Raw genomic sequence first — 16127 nt, forward strand, 5'->3', positions numbered from 1 at the left:
CAAGTCGATTTATTTCTTATCTTTTTCTCTCCTTTTATTTCTTTTGAGTGCTACGTATAATTTGATCTCTGCTTTCAAAGAAGAAATGTTTTCTGAAATTTTTATTCCATGTTGAAGTTTGTTCATATTTTCTTTGGTTTTCTGGTATATTTCTTCTCCCATGTGTTCTTTATCAGTTATTTATTTATCTCCCAGTGCCTCTGTGGAGGTTCCATGCGGATCTTTTCGGATTATCTGGAGTCTTTGCATGGAGGCCATTCATTCTGAGACAGCTATTTAATGAAGGAGAACGGGAAGAGGGACAGAGGGACTGGGAAGATGAACCTGGGGGGAACATAATGGGAGAGGTATGTTCACTTGGAAATTTTCCAACCGACCCCTTTCTCTGGGCATAAGGCTCTGTAAGTACTCCTGGCTTATAGTTAAGCTTGGAATGCCCCTGGTCCTATCACTGATTAAGGCTGGTACTCAGAGGGCTGACTACCATATATCCTGCCTCCCACTCCCTACCATTCTAGTAGCAAAGTAGCTTGTCTCTTCATGTCCCCATTCTGTTCCATTTTCTCTGTCACTCCATGATGTCTCTCAGGCCCCAGCGATTCTCAGAAAGACCATATGAGGCTTGCGATTCCAAGGGTTTCCAGTTTCCCTCAGGATGCCCCATGCAACGTGGAAGTGCATATTGGTAAAGAGCCATAGAACCATACGTTTGCTCTCTGATGTCTTCCACAACTGGGTCCAAATTTGCCTTATTTAGCAGTAATTATTCATGGACCGCGCTTTTCTGATGGCATTCTGTTTCCTAGGTGCACAGAATAATGAGTTTTCATCTCTGTTTAATACCTGCCTATATCTACCAGCCCAGCTTCAGACTCAAACCCGGTTTCTCTGCCTTCAGTCCTTCAAATCTTCACATAAGCATGACCACAGTCACAGCCTCCTAAAATGGGTCCCATTGTGTCTCTTTCCTCCTCTAACACCTCGGTGATGCGCTGTGATCCTCAGCACATATTTCAGGCTTCTGTGATGTGACCTAAGTCTCCTCTCCTTGCATCAACCCGAATTCCATTATTTCATTCCTAAATGCCAGGACTGTCCCCACCTCCAGGACCCACTTGCATTTTTCTCGTAGTTCTGCTGCTAGATTAGGATAAGCCCCCCTGCTTCTGTGTTTCCAAGCTTCTATTTCTAGTTAGTTCTATACACACACTTGTCCCCTCCTGGATCTCCAAGGCCTCTCTGTCCTATAATATGTGTCTCAGCAACTAGCACATTGGGGCTCAAGATACATCCACTAGCAGAGAAGCATGATGTCACATTTACCAGTGGGAAAGGTAATGGGGGGGGGATCTGTTTCCTGTGATTCTGAGCAATATTAGGCACTTTTTCAGGATCTTTCCCACTCTCCTAACCCTACCTCTATTCCACCTTGCCCAGTTAAATTGGAACCTAAGATTCCTGCCTCAGATAGGACAAGTGAATCACCCAATAGTCCCTCCCCATGAATCTTAGGCCCACAATGCGTCCTCACCTTTCACCTCTGCCACAGCCTAAATCAACACAGCGTTGATCTCAAATTTGTGTTAAAGAAGGAAAACAAACACTAACACAAGCCAAAACGAAAAGACAACAGATTCTCATGTGTGTGTGTGTGTGTGTGTGTGTGTGTGTACAAGGAAATGTCATTAAGAGCAGTAGGTATCTCTGGGTTTTTGTTTTACCCTTTGTTATTTCCCACATGGACCCATTTCCTAGAATAAACGTATATTTTACAATTTTATAAGTAGTAATACCTATTTTTTGTGGGATGTTTTTAATTTTATTTTTTATAAACATATATTTTTATCCCCAGGGGTACAGGTCTGAGAATCGCCAGGTTTACACACTTCACAGCACTCACCATAGCACATACCCTCCCCAATATCCATAACCCCACCCCCCCTCTCCCAACCCCCTCTCCCCATCAACCCTCAGTTTGTTTTGTGAGATTAAGAGTCACTTATGGTTTGTCTCCCTCCCAATCCCATCTTGTTACATTTATTCTTCTCCTACCCCCTTAACCCCCCATATTGCATCTCCTCTCCCTCATATCAGGGAGATGATATGATAGTTGTCTTTCTCCGATTGACTTATTTTGCTAAGCATGATACCCTCTAGTTCCATCCACATCGTCGCAAATGGCAAGATTTCATTTCTTTTGATGGCTGCATAGTATTCCATTGTGTATATATACCACCTCTTCTTTATCCATTCGTCTGTTGATGGACGTCTAGGTTCTTTCCATAGTTTGGCTATTGTAGACATTGCTGCTATAAACATTCGGGTGCACGTGCCCCTTCGGATCACTACGTTTGTATCTTTAGGGTAAATACCCAGCAGTGCAATTGCTGGGTCATAGGGTAGTTCTATTTTCAACATTTTGAGGAACCTCCATGCTGTTTTCCAGAGTGGTTGCACCAGCTTGCATTCCCACCAACAGTGTAGGAGGGTTCCCCTTTCTCCGCATCCTCGCCAGCATCTGTCATTTCCCGACTTGTTAATTTTAGCCATTCTGACTGGTGTGAGGTGACATCTCATTGTGGTTTTAATTTGCATTTCCCTGATGCCAAGTGATGTGGAGCACTTTTTCATGTGTCTGTTGGCCATCTGGATGTCTTCTTTGCAGAAATGTCTGTTCATGTCCTCTGCCCATTTCTTGATTGGATTATTTGTTCTTTGGGTGTTGAGTTTGCTAAGTTCTTTATAGATTTTGGACACTAGCCCTTTATCTGATATGTCATTTGCAAATATCTTCTCCCATTCTGTCAGTTGTCTTTTGGTTTTGTTCACTGTTTCCTTTGCTGTGCAAAAGCTTTTGATCTTGATGAAATCCCAATAGTTCATGTTTGCCCTTGCTTCCCTTGCCTTTGGTGATGTTCCTAGGAAGATGTTGCTGCGGCTGAGGTCGAAGAGGTTGCTGCCTGTGTTCTCCTCAAGGATTTTGATGGATTCCTTTCTCACATTGAGATCCTTCATCCATTTTGAGTCTATTTTTGTGTGTGGTGTAAGGAAATGATCCAATTTCATTTTTCTGCATGTGGCTGTCCAATTTTCCCAACACCATTTATTGAAGAGGCTGTCTTTTTTCCATTGGACATTCTTTCCTGCTTTATCGAAGATTAGTTCCATAGAGTTGAGGGTCTATTTCTGGGCTCTCTATTCTGTTCCATTGATCTATATGTCTGTTTTTGTGCCAGTACCATGCTGTCTTGATGATGACAGCTTTGTAATAGAGCTTGAAGTCCGGAATTGTGATGCCACCAACTTTGGCTTTCTTTTTCAATATTCCTTCAGCTATTCGAGGTCTTTTCTGGTTCCATATGAATTTTAGGATTATTTGTTCCATTTCTTTGAAAAAAATGGATGGTCCTTTGATAGGAATTGCATTAAATGTGTAGATTGCTTTAGGTAGCATAGACATTTTCACAATATTTATTCTTCCAATCCAGGAGCATGGAACATTTTTCCATTTCTTTGTGTCTTCCTCAATTTCTTTCATGAGTCCTTTATAGTTTTCTGTGTATAGATTCTTAGTCTCTTTGGTTAGGTTTATTCCTAGGTATCTTATAGTTTTGGGTGCAATTGTAAATGGGATGGACTCCTTAATTTCTCTTTCTTCTGTCTTGTTGTTGGTGTAGAGAAATGCAACTGATTTCTGTGCATTGATTTTATATCCTGACACTTTACTGAATTCCTGTACAAGTTCTAGCAGTTTTGGAGTGGAGTCTTTTGGGTTTTCCACATAGAGTATCATATCATCTGCAAAGAGTGATAGTTTGACTTCTTCTTTGCCGATTTGGATGCCTTTAATTTCCTTTTATTGTCTGATTGCTGAGGCTAGGACTTCTAGTACTATGTTGAATAGCAGTGGTGACAACGGACATCCCTGCCGTGTTCCTGACCTTAGTGGAAAAGCTTTCAGTTTCTCTCCATTGAGAATGATATTTGCGGTGGGTTTTTCATAGATGGCTTTGATAATATTGAGGTATGTGCCGTCTATCCCTACACTTTGAAGAGTTTTGATCATGAAGGGATGCTGTACTTTGTCAAATGCTTTTTCAGCATCTATGGAGAGTATCATATGATTCTTGTTCTTTCTTTTATTAATGTGTTGTATCACATTGATTGATTTGCGGATGTTGAAGCAAACTTGCAGCTCTGGAATAAGTCCCACTTGGTCGTGGTGAATAATCCTTTTAATGTACTGTTGAATCCTATTGGCTAGTATTTTGGCGAGAATTTTTGCATCTGTGTTCATCAAGGATATTGGTCTGTAGTTCTCTTTTTTGATGGGATCTTTGTCTGGTTTTGGGATCAAGGTGATGCTGGCCTCATAAAATGAGTTTGGAAGTTTTCCTTCTATTTCTATTTTTTGGAACAGTTTCAGGAGAATAGGAATTAGTTCTTCTTTAAATGTTTGGTAGAATTCCCCCGGGAAGCCATCTGGCCCTGGGCTTTTGTTTGTTTGGAGATTTTTGATGACTGTTTCAATCTCCTTACTGGTTATGGGTCTGTTCAGGCTTTTCATTTCTTCCTGGTTCAGTTGTGGTAGTTTATATGTCTCTAGGAATGCATCCATTTCCTCCAGATTGTCAAATTTGTTGGCGTAGAGTTGCTCATAGTATGTTCTTATAATTGTCTGTATTTCTTTGGTGTTCGTTGTGATCTCTCCTCTTTCATTCATGATTTTATTTATTTGGGTCCTTTCTCTTTTCTTTTTGATAAGTCTGGCCACGGGTTTATCAATCTTATTAATTCTTTCAAAGAACCAGCTCCTAGTTTCGTTGATTTGTTCCATTGTTTTTTTGGTTTCTATTTCATTGATTTCTGCTCTGATCTTTATGATTTCTCTTCTCCTGCTGGGTTTAGGGTTTCTTTCTTGTTCTTTCTCCAGCTCCTTTAGGTGTAGGGTTAGGTTGTGTACCTGAGACCTTTCTTGTTTCCTGAGAAAGGCATGTACCACTATATATTTTCCTCTGAGGGCTGCCTTTGTTGTGTCCCACAGATTCTGAACCGTTGTGTTTTCATTATCATTTGTTTCCATAAATTTTGTCAATTCTTCTTTAATTTCCTGGTTGACCCATTCATTCTTTAGAAGGATGCTGTTTAGTCTCCATGTATTTGGGTTCTTTCCAAATTTCCTCTTGTGATTGAATTCTAGCTTTAGAGCATTGTGGTCTGAAAATATGCAGGGAATGATCCCAATCTTTTGATACCGGTTGAGACTTGATTTAGGACCAAGAATGTGATCTATTCTGGAGAATGTTCCATGTGCACTAGAGAAGAATGTGTATTCTGTTGCTTTGGGATGAAATGTTCTGAATATATCTGTGATGTCCATCTGGTCCAGTGTGTCATTTAAGGCCTTTATTTCCTTGTTGATCTTTTTCTTGGATGATCTGTCCATTTCAGTGAGGGGAGTGTTAAAATCCCCTACTATTATTGTATTATTGTCAATGTGTTTCTTTGATTTTGTTATTAATTGGTTTATATAGTTGGCTGCTCCCACGTTAGGGGCATAGATATTTAAAATTGTTAGATCTTCTTGTTGGACAGTTCCTTTGAGTATGATATAGTGTCCTTCCTCATCTCTTATATAGTCTTTGGCTTAAAATCTAATTGATCTGATCTAAGGATTGCCACTCCTGCTTTCTTCTGATGTCCATTAGCATGGTAAATTCTTTTCCACCCCCTCACTTTAAACCTGGAGGTGTCTTCGGGTTTAAGATGAGTTTCTTGTAGGCAACATATAGATGGGTTTTGTTTTTGATCCATTCTGATACCCTGTGTCTTTTGATTGGGGCATTTAGCCCATTAACATTCAGGGTAAGTATTGAGAGATATGAATTTAGTGCCATTGTATTGCCTGTAAGGTGACTGTTATTGTATATTGTCTACAATATAAAAAGTGATCTACTACTTTTAGGGTCTCTCTTTGCTAAGAGGACCCCTTTCAATATTTCCTGTAGAGCTGGTTTGGTATTTGCAAATTCTTTCAGTTTTTGTTTGTCCTGGAAGCTTTTAATCTCTCCTTCTATTTTCAATGATAGCCTAGCTGCATATAGTATTCTTGGCTGCATGTTTTTCTCATTTAGTGCTCTGAATATATCATGCCAGCTCTTTCTGGCCTGCCAGGTCTCTGTGGATAAGTCTGCTGCCAATCTAATATTTTTACCATTGTACGTTACAGACTTCTTTTCCCGGGCTGCTTTCAGGATCTTTTCTTTGTCACTAAGACTTGTCAATTTTACTATTAGGTGATGGGGTGTGGACCTATTCTTATTAATTTTGAGGGGGGTTCTCTGCACCTCCTGGATTTTGATGCTTGTTCCCTTTGCCATATTGGGGAAATTCTCTCCAGTAATTCTCTCCAACATACCTTCTGCTCCCCTCTCTGATTCCTCTTCTTCTGGAATCCCAATTATTCTAATGTTGTTTCATCTTATGGTGTCACTTATCTCTCGAATTCTCCCCTCGTGGTCCAGTAGCTGTTTGTCCCTCTTTTGCTCAGCTTCTTTACTCTCTGTCATTTGGTCTTCTATATCGCTAATTCTTTCTTCTGCCTCATTTATCCTAGCAGTGAGAGCCTCCATTTTTGATTGCACCTCATTAATAGCTTTTTTTGATTTCAACTTGGTTAGATTTTAGTTCTTTTATTTCTCCAGAAAGGGCTTTTATATCTCCCGAGAGGATTGCTTTAATATCTTCCATGCCTTTTTCAAGCCCGGCTAGAACCTTGAGAATCGTCATTCTGAACTCTATATCTGACATATTACCAATGTCTGTATTGATTAGGTCCCTAGCCATTGGTACTGCTTCTTGTTCTTTTTTTTGTTGTGAATTTTTCTGCCTTGTCATTTTGTCCAGATAAGTGTATATGAGGGAGCAAGTAAAATACTAAAAGGGTGGCAACAACCCCAGGAAAATATGCTTTAGCCAAATCAGAAGAGATCCCAAATCGTGAGGGGGGAGAAAGGGGATAAAAAGGGGTTCAGAAGAAAAAAAAAAAAGAAACTATTAAAAAAAGAAAGCCGATAAAAAATATAAAAAGGAAAAAAAATATATATATATATATTAGATAAACTATTTAAAAAACATTAAAAAAAGAAAACGGTAAAAGTTAAAAAAATTTAGCAGAAGAAGAGAATAAAAAATTGAAAAAGAAAACAAATTAAATTAACTGCAAGGCTAAAGAATCATGGGGAGAAAGCCATGAGTTCCGTGCTTTGCTTTCTCCTTCTCTGGAATTCCGCCGCTCTCCTTGGTATTGAAACTGCACTCCTTGGTAGGTGAACTTGGTCCTGGCTGGGTTTCTCGTTGATCTTCTGGGGGAGGGGCCTGTTGTAGTGATTCTCAAACGTCTTTGCCCCAGGCGGAGTTGCACCACCCTTACCCGGGGCCAGGCTGAGTAATCCGCTCGGGTTTGCTGGGTTTGCTTTCGGGAGCTTTTGTTCCCTGAGCGCTTTCTGTAGAGTTCCGGAGGACCTGAATGAAGATGGCGGCCTCCCGGTCTCCGGCCCGGAGGAGCCGAGAGCTCGGGGCCCCACTCCTCAGTGCGCCCTCAGAGAACAGCGCCCAATGACTCCCCTCACCCTGGCCTCTGGCCGCGCTCCGAGCTGACCGAGCCTGCGACCGGTTCAAGGTAACCCCGAGCTGAGAGTCACTCCTCGGCTCTGTCTCTGTAGCCGGCTTCCCTGTTCTCATACCGGTAAGCTCTGCGACACTCAGACACCCCCGATCCTTCTGTGACCCTGTGGGACCCGAGGCTGCGCTGACCCCGCCTGGGCTTCACCCCAGTTAAGCCTCTGGAGCGATGTCCCTCAGCGGAACAGACTTTTAAAGGTCCTGATTTTGTGCTCCGTTGCTCCGCCGCTTGCCGGGAGTCGGCCCCTCCCCCTGTGGTCTATCTTCCCGTCGCTTTGGATTCACTTCTCCGCCAGTGCTACCTTGCAGAAAGTGGTTGATTTTCTGTTTCTGGAATTGCTGTTCTTCTTCTCTTCAATCTCCCGTTGGATTTGTAGGTGTTTGCAATCTTTAGATAAGCTATTTAGCTGATCTCCCGCTACCTGAAGTAGTCTCAGCCTGCTACTTCTCTGCCATCTTGACTCCTCAGTAATACATATTTTAAAAAGTCTCAGAATAAACGCCATTCTTATAGGAGGTGCAAAATAAAGATGTCCAGCAGATGGCGCAAAACCTCAACCCAAAAAGAAAACACCCTTACTGCTTCAAGAATGTGGTCCTGGGGGCACCTGGGTGGCTCCGTGGGTTGAAGCCTCTGCCTTCGGCTCAGGTCATGGTCCCAGGGTCTTGGGATTGAGCCCCACATCGGGCTCTCTGCTCAGCAGGAAGCCTGCTTCCTCCTCTCTGCCTGCCTGCCTCTCTGGCTACTTGTGATCTCTGTCTGTCAAATAAACAAATAAAATCTTTAAAAAAAAAAAAAAATGTGGTCCTGGAGGGCACGTTTCTCAGTGACCAAGGATCAGTCAAGGTGGGCACCAGCTCCAGAATTTTCATGTCCATTAAATATAATTTGTTGGACAGCTTCTACACCCATAGGTGAGTCATTTCATAGGTAAGTGATGGGCTTCTGAGAAGGGCATGTGTAGGACCTATGGATTCTGCAGAGCAAGGTCATGGGTGTAGAAGATCCTTGAGGAATGACAAGTGAGATGTCAGTGTGAGGCTTTGGAGATCATGGAGTCCATTAGTTCTCAAACATCATTTTGAGATTTTTCTCTAAACCAACCCCAACGTGTGAAACCAACAAAACTGGACCTGTCCTAATGAAATAGAGTTTGGGGACAAGAGCCATGCTGAGCCTTCCTTTACCCAAGTCCTCCCACCCCACTGCTGGCTGACATAATCAAGAACTCGCTATACTTCATCAACAGCCATGGAATCCATAAAATAGTTTCAAGAAGCCCTAGAGAAAATCATTAAGGCAGTGCCATACTTTCAAGTTACTAGTGAGAAAAAGGAGTGCTCAGAGGAGGAAGACTTCCCAATTAGAATTGGGAAAAATAGGAGCACCTGGGTGGCTCAGTCCGTTAAGTATCTGCCTTCAGCTCAGGTCATGATCCCAAGGGTTCTCGGATTGAGCCCTGAATTGGGCTCCCCACTCAGCGGGGAGTCTGCTTCTCCCTCTCTCCACCATTCCTGCACTCGCATGTTCCCCCTCTCAAATAAATAAAATCTTAAAAAATATATCCGATTCTTGATTGGCTCTTGATCAGGTCTTGATCTCAAGGTTGTAGGTTTGGGCCCTGTCTTGGGCTCTGTGCTGGGTGTGGAGACTACTTGAAAAAAAGAAAGAAAGAAAGAAAGAAAGAAAGAAAGAAAGAAAGAAAGAAAGAAGAGAAAGAAGGAAGGAAGGAGAGAAAGAGAGAGAGAGAGGGAGGAAGAAAGAGAGAAGAAAGAAAGAAAATATATACAAAGAAAAATATCATTACTAGCTCTCGAAGGAAAAACTCAAAAAGGACACTCAAAATGCATCAACAAATGAAGCACTCATATGTTGCAGGAATTTTACTTCTGCATTTAGAATTGCTATGAAATTAAATTTCTGATATTTTAAACTTTGGATTCACTTAAATCCTTTCTACGGCCGTACATGGTTTATGAAAACCACAGGAACAGAACATTTCAGCTAAAGCTAGCTTTCATGAGTAATATGAGTGTATTCGTGAGTTATATTTACATCAGTGAAGTTTATTTCTATCAAGAAAGTATCCTCAGGCTATATTTCCTGGATAATCTATAATTTCTTTAAAGTTTTATTTATTTACTTAAATGAATTTACTTAAATTGCTACACCCAACATGTGGCTTGAACTCTCCACCCCAAGATCAAGAGTCACAGGTTCTTGTGACTGAGCCAGCCAGGTGCCTCTGTAATCGACAGTTTTCAAATTCACTTGTAAGCCAAAGCAAATCGTGATTTGACGGCATCAAACTAGTTATTTTAGAACTTTGACCATTCCCTAAAAATCTATGTTCATATTGTTTGCAAAATAGTGCAACAACCTATTAAAATGCATTTGCCTTAAGCTTCTTTTCAATATAAGTCCAAATTGAACTTTCTTACACAAGTCATTCTTGGGAAGCGGTTTTTTTGTTTCGCTTTGTTTGTTTTGAATGGCCGCATCTGGGTGAAGCCCTGCCTGTTTTTCTGGGAGCTGACACCCAATTGCAGTTCCGGTTCACAGTAGGTGTGTGCGGATTAAAAGCTTTCAAATGAGGCTTGCCAGCATATAATAGTATCTTAACTGTGTCCTAAATTAAAAGGTAAAAGAAAATCCAAAAGTAAATGAGGGTTGGCAGGAAACAGTGGGTTTTCAGTTCTGGCTTCTGCCTCTGAGGGTGCTGAAGCCTTAAGCCTTCCTTCCCCCACGTCTTTTTTTTTTTTTTAAGATTTTATTTATTTATTCGACAGACAGAGATCACATGTAGGCAGAGAGGCAGGCAGAGAGAGAGAGAGAGAGAGGAGGAAGCAGGCTCTCCACTGAGCAGAGAGCCTGATGCGGGGCTCGATTCCAGGACCCTGAGATCATGACCTGAGCCGAAGGCAGAGGCTTTAACCCACTGAGCCACCCAGGTGCTCCCTTCCCCCACGTCTTAAAATCCAAACAATTCCACCCGCCCGAGCTGGTTGTTTCCCAGCTGTGTGATGTTAGGACAGGACTCTGCAAACACACCTCGGCTTTGTCATCTCTGCCAGCAGGGGGCGCTGTGGGTCACCGGAAGGCTGCCCTGGAGACAAAGGACTTGCCTGGTCCTCTTTGCTTCCAGGTCTACCAGCATCACCCCAGCAATGACTTTTTCTCTTTTACCTTTTCAGTTTCTTATACATCAATTTTAAAAAATAATAGGTTCTCTCAGTCCGAAAAAAGCAAAGCCGGTTTGGGTTTTCCTGATTGAACCCTGACTGTTGGCAGCAGACTCCCAGGAAACAGACTGCCAAGGTGGGATTCTGATCATGCCCGTGACTTTGGACAGACCACTGACACTGCCATCAGTCAGGTTAATTACAAGGAAGTACCTATTGAATGAAGCAAGTGCCTCCAGGGACCCAGTGCCTGCTGGGTTTGGCCACTGTCGCTGCAAAGATGTCAGGTGGCTATTTCTGAGTGTGCTGGACGCTTACGAGAAGACAATGACCAGCTCGAGTCTTAGAGAACAGACACCTTCAAAGGCATTTCTAGAAGAAGCTCGTAATTCTCATAGCTGTTCTATGGAATCCAGAGTTTCAGCCCAAGTCTAATTCACAGCCTTCCATGTCCAGACTGAGAGAGTCAGGCCACTGACTGAGAACTGAGACCCTGAGATTTGCAATGAGGACACCTGGGTGGATCCCAAGGAAACAGACACTCATACTCCTGGCCCCAGATTCTGCACGTGGATAATGGCAACCTTTGTCCTTTGTCCCCCAGCCCCAGGGGGAGAGCTGATTTTGGTGCTCTAACCTGGGGGTCCTTTGCTTTTTGACTTCTCTTAATCCCTAACATTAAAATCACATCTACTGGACGTCACACCCTCACAGGTTATTTTGAGAAGAGGAAGTATATAGGGCATACAGCTCAGTAGCTGGCTCGCGGAGGGTACTCACTGAGCAAGTGTTCTTCTGCTGACCCCAGCTTTCTCTACTGCAAAACGTCACTTCCGGTGAGTGGGTCAAACTTCTCTCTACGTATTTATAATAAGGGTGTATTTTCTGTAAAGTCTGGGGATGTGTTGACCCGGGAGCAGGGAGAGATGAGGAGACCACCCACCTTACGGAAGAAACAAGTACTCTCCCCTTGCCTGGCTTTTGCAGCAGATCATAAATACTGAAGCCACATTAAGAAGGCTTTCTGCTCGCTGCTGAGGTCCAAGAAACACCTTCCAAAGAAGATCCTACCTGTTCTCTGTTACGGGGCGTTCTTAGGACAGTCTCCTAAAGGAGGCCTCAGACCCTTGGCATCGCTAAGGATTGTTCAGTTTCATAGGAACCCGTGGAACTGTCAGACTGTGTTGATCCCAAGTAAGTGATGCTAACGTTGAGGGGCCATTCTAAGTCAGAGGACGCCCACCACTATGAGGGCAGCAAAGAAGAAACTCAAGCAAACACCAAGCTTAGTAAGTACCCCCTCGCTTTACTGACCTGTATCTATGTACTCCTGGGGCGCGGGACGCAGCAAGTCTTCCAAATAGCATTGGCATTGTTCGTGGGAGAAAGTAAAGAGAGAGGTCATCTCGGCCTCATCTCTGTGGCTGTTTCTTTTCTGGGGATCGGGGGTGGGGATGGAATTAACATGCAGTTAAGCCTAGGACAGGCAGGTGTTCACACTCACACCAGTTATGCATAAACCCCTACATACACTGGGGTCCATATACACACCTACACAAATAACCCTTTTTCACAAAATACGCTTTTAGCAAAGTAAGTTATAATATACTTTTAAGAATACAGTTTGGGGGCACCTGGGTGGCTCGGTGGGTGAAAGCCTGTGCCTTTGGCTCAGGTCCTGATCCCGGGGTCCTCGGATTGAGCCCCATATCAGGCTCCCTGCTCAGCGGGGAGCCTGCTTCCCTCCCACCATCCCCCCCACCTGCCTCTCTGCCTACTTGTGATCTCTCTCGTCAAATAAATAAATAAATAAAATCTTAAAAAAAAAAAAGAATACAATTTGAATACGAAATGTTTCTTTCTCTCTTTTTTTTTTTTTTTTTTTTTAAAGCAGGCTCCATGCCCAGCATGGAGCCCAGTGTGGGGCTCCAACTCACGACCCTGAGATCAAGACCTGAGCTGAGATTAAGAGTCGGATGCTGGGGCACCTGGGTGGCTCAGTGGGTTAAGCCGCTGCCTTCGGCTCGGGTCATGATCTCAGGGTCCTGGGATCGAGTCCCACATCGGGCTCTCTGCTCAGCAGGGAGCCTGTTTCCCTTCCTCTCTCTCTGCCTGCCTCTCTGCCTACTTGTGATCTCTCTCTGTCAAATAAATAAATAAAATCTTAAAAAAAAAAAAGAGTTGGATGCTTAACCAACTGAGCCACCCAGCTGCTCCAGGAAAATTTCTATTAAAAAACAAACAAACAGGGGGGTGGGGTTATGGATATTGGGGAGGGTATGTGCTATGGTGAGTGCTGTGAAGTGTGTAAACATGGCGATTCGCAGACCTGTACCCCTGGGGATAAAAATATATGTTTATAAAAAATAAAATTAAAAAACAAAACAAAAAAAACAAACAAACCTGTCATTATTTAACATTTTAGAAATAAAAGAGAAATGTTTAAGAAATGTTTATTAATTTTTAGAAAAGCAGCAGTAAATTCAGAATATGATAACATAAATAAATTTTACAAAAATATCCCCCACAAAATAGCAGAATGGCATTCTCTGGCTTCACAGAAGGGGCTGGAGTCTCAGATCTGCTTCTACATTCAATCTGCTCCTACATTCAATATGTGTTCTTTTGGTTGACGTATATGAAGAAAGTGTGACCTTAATTAAGAGTATTTTAATAGCTTTTCCAGATAATTGTAGACACTCTTCTTTGAAACTATACCACAACTGGACACCTGTAGTTTTTTAAAGATTGGTTGCAGTGTACAATCTGAAACCATATAAATAAGTGTTTTCATACTCTGCTACAGTAAAATCCAATGGAAAAATAAAAGCCTGTAATTTATTATTTGGAATATCCTGACCCAAAGCTAGGAAGATATGAACTTTGAAAATAGAGCAGGAACTCCATTTTTCATTCCGTGCCTCTAAATCCCATTTGGAATTCTGAAGTCATGTTACGGCACCTAAGTCAAACCAGATTTTATTCATCTAGTTCGATATTCTCCAATGAAAGGAATAGGAGCCGATGTTTGTACCTTGCAGAGAGATTTTATTAAATCAAGATAGTCCTACTTAAACCTACATAGCTCTATGGCAGGCATCGTGTGCTATAGGACTTCTAACTGAAGTACCATTTATCACTAGTTGTGTGACATGGCAATATACAATTTAGGTATTAATGTAGCATAGATTAAGTCAAATTGTTGCCATGGTGGCTTCAAGGTTACATTCATTCATGTATGTAAAAAGCCTTTTCCAAAAGACTCAGTTGAGTCTTAAGTTTTAATAACTTTGCAAGCCTAAGTGCTATATACTTAGATACAAGTTTCAAATAAACTGTTTGAAAATTTAATATTTGCATTTCTTTTACATTTATACAGCTTTGTTAACTTTGAGTAACATTGTTTTCTATATTTTAAGGGTTTAGTCCCTCTGGATTGTTTTTTATTCATTTGAGAGATAGCATGTGCCAGATGTGGGACTCGATCTCAGGATGCTGGGATCAACACCTGAGCTGAAAGCAGACGCTTAACCGACTGAGCCACCCAGGTGCCCCAGTCCCTCTGGTTCAAGATGGAAAATATTGGCTGAAACAAGACATTAAGTCTTTGGGAACAACTTATGTTTTCAGTTTGTGCTTATTGAAATGTTTAACAGATTAACTTTAAGACTTGGCTATTACCAAGTTTAAATGAAAAAATGGTTTGAAAGAAAATTATATTGCAGTTTTGATTAAAAAATAATTCTTGTATTTATTTTTAAATTTAGTTTATTTAATCACACATTTGTAGAAAAGGTGAAATTACAAGAAAAATATTTTCACCTGGGATCCTTAAAAGTAAGTTGTCCCTTGATGACCCATTCATTCACCTGTCCACTTGAACAGGTATGTTATAGTTAGGTAGAAGATATCCCTGGTTGTAGGTCAGGGATATCTTCTACCTAACTATAACACACCTGTCCAAGTGGGAAAATTAACATTGTACATTTCTAGTATCTAGCCCTCAGACTCCATTCAAATGTTTCCAGTTATCCCAGTAATGTTGTGTATTATAAAAGGATCCAGCTCAGAATTCCATGCTACTTTGTTGTCATGTATCTTTAACTCCTTCAATCTAAAAATGGTCCTCTCTCTTTCCTATACTTCCGTGACCTTGTGGCTTTTGAAGACTATTTCGTGGCCTGTCCCTTAGTTAGGGCTTGTCTGCTGTTTCATTGTGGTTAGATTCATGTGATACCGATTTGTCAAGGATCAGGATTTGACATGTTCCCATCAGACCTTGAGCACTTCCTTGTCTTTTGGTACAAAAATACATTCCCTCTCAAATTGTCCCTTTCCTGCCAAGGCCCTGAGATCAGCCATTTGTCTGAGGAGCTCTGGTTCATATGGTGGACCATGGCCTTTAGTATCCAACATCTGGGCTGTGCTCACTGTTAGTAGGAAGTTGCTGCCCCAGGCCCCCTCGGTTGAGAAGGTAAGGTCAATGTTGACATGTATATCTATATCCATTTCTGTACCTACATATAACTGCATCTCTTTGCTTATAGAAAAAGAGTAAGACATGTCTACACACATTTCCGTCTCTGTGTATGACTCTATCCCTATGTTGAGAACGATGAGGACTGTTCACATCAGTACCTCCAATTCCAACCCAATGACCAAAGGTTCATTCCAGATCTCTCCTTTTCAGTGTTTGCTATGCTCTTCTCCAATGGTGAGATACCTGGGTCCTATGATCATTTGCGTATTTTGGTACTTGGTTCCTTTGTCTGTGGTAACCGAGCTCCCGTTGCTGCTCTGCCGCACCCCATGTGATGCCCTCCTCACCATCCTCAGGCTCTGATACCTCACGCTGGGACACTGCCCTAGCCCGGGAAGTCCTCTTCACCCCACCCCACTAGGACTTGGACTCCCCATTCTCACCTTGTTTGGGCCCCCTCCCTGCTGTGTGCTTATCCTACACACTTCCTTGGGCTCTGCCATCCTGCACCAAGCTGCTCTCCACTGCATGGACCCTTTGCTTTGCCCACCCATTCCACCCTTCCACTCTTCCACCCATTCCAGGTCATGGGGCTCCACAGCTCCCCCTTGGCTCTCCCTGGTGTAGAGAGCTGTTTTGTTCTCACCTTAAGGACCAACCTGCTTATGAAAGGAGGAGAAGAGGAAAAGCCCAAGTAATTCCTAGATAATGTGTGTTTTAAAGAATATATTTGCTGAATGTTGTTGGACTCTGGAGAAGAGCTGGCTGGAGGCAATATTTC

The sequence above is a fragment of the Lutra lutra genome, chromosome 5 (genome assembly GCF_902655055.1).
Source record: "Lutra lutra chromosome 5, mLutLut1.2, whole genome shotgun sequence".
NCBI classification, from domain to species: Eukaryota; Metazoa; Chordata; class Mammalia; order Carnivora; family Mustelidae; genus Lutra; species Lutra lutra.